The sequence below is a fragment of the Plecotus auritus genome, assembly GCF_963455305.1.
Source record: "Plecotus auritus genome assembly, chromosome: 7".
Lineage (NCBI taxonomy): Eukaryota > Metazoa > Chordata > Mammalia > Chiroptera > Vespertilionidae > Plecotus > Plecotus auritus.
This window is the reverse complement of record NC_137774.1, coordinates 97241316-97242800: the sequence shown is the minus strand read 5'-3', so window position 1 is coordinate 97242800 and position 1485 is coordinate 97241316.

Genomic DNA, 1485 nt, shown 5'->3' with positions numbered 1-1485 from the left:
TCTCATACCTCAGAAGGTCTTGAAACTCTTGGAACTTTTCCAACTGATGGCCCAGAAGGACCAGCACCCTGGGACATGAGTCACATAGCCTTCATACTGCCTGTAATAAGAAGGAAGGAACATAGGGTGCCCAGACACAGAGGAATCAGGAGCCAGAGGGATGAGGCCAGGAAGCAAGGGGAGGACCACTTCAGGGGGAAAGTCACACATTTCATGAGGTCCTTGACAAGGTGGACCCTAATCAGTCTTGTCAGTCTCATTTCATTCATCCTTTCCCCTTCACTATAGCCACACAAAACCACCTGCCATTTTCTAAATATGCCATGCCCTTCCACCTTTTACCCTTTTCACCTGCTACTCATTCAGGATGGAATACCCTCCTCACTCTCAACCCCTCTCCCATGGCTTCTATTCAATGAGCAAGACCTAGTTTAAGTCTCTGGTTTTCAGTGAAGCCTGCTGCCACTTTCCCATCTGGCTGCTGTACCACTTTTTACATGTCTCAGTTGTGCTCTCATATCATTACATTGTAGCACTTTATTAACTTGCTCTCTGCTCCCCAAGAGATAGTATGTATCTTGAAGAAAAGGACAGTACCTTATTTTTGTAATCCCGCCACCTAAGATTGTGCTTCAGTGTTGTAGGGTCTTCTACTGCTGTGTAAACACACATTTATTATTTCATGGTTTCTGAAGGTCAGAAGTCTAGGCATGGTATGGTTAGATTCTGAGCTGAAATCAAGATGCTAGCCAGGGCTGTGATTCTCATTTGGAGCTCAGGATCCTCTTCTAGACTCACTGATTGTTGACAGAATTAATTTTCTTGAAGCTGTAGGACCGATGTCCCCATTTTTCTGCTAGCTGTTGGCCAAGAACTGCTCTCAGTTCCTAGAGGCTGCCCACAGTTTCTTGCCATGTGGCCCCACTAGACAGTTCACAGGACTGATGTTTACTTCCTTCCAAGCTAGCTGGAACATGTTTCTTTGATTTCCTCATCTATAATCAGCCAGAGAGAATTCTCTGCTTTTAAAGGGCTCACCTGATTAGGTAAGGCCCAACCAGGATTATCTACTTTTGCCATATAATGTAACATAATCACAGCAGTGATATTTCATCATATTCTTGAGTTCCACCCATACTTCAAGGGGAGGGAATACAGTATGAGGGTTAATTGGAGTCAATTTTGCCTATCACAGAGCTCAATTAATATTTATAAAATCAAATAATATGTGTTCCAGAAATATATAAATTATAAACATTGTTACTCAACTGTAATATTTTTTCTCTTATCTTGGAATGTTTTTAAAGATACTTCTTAATGTGTGTTGGATCCAGAATGGTTGAGTTTGCTCCATTTGAAATAACATGATACCCATGCTGTGAGCCCTAGTGTGCTGAAATTTGGAGTGGGTGGCAAGACCTGGTCTGACAGGTGACTTAAGCTAAGTCCCTGAAACTCTCTGAATGACAGATTACTCCTTATATA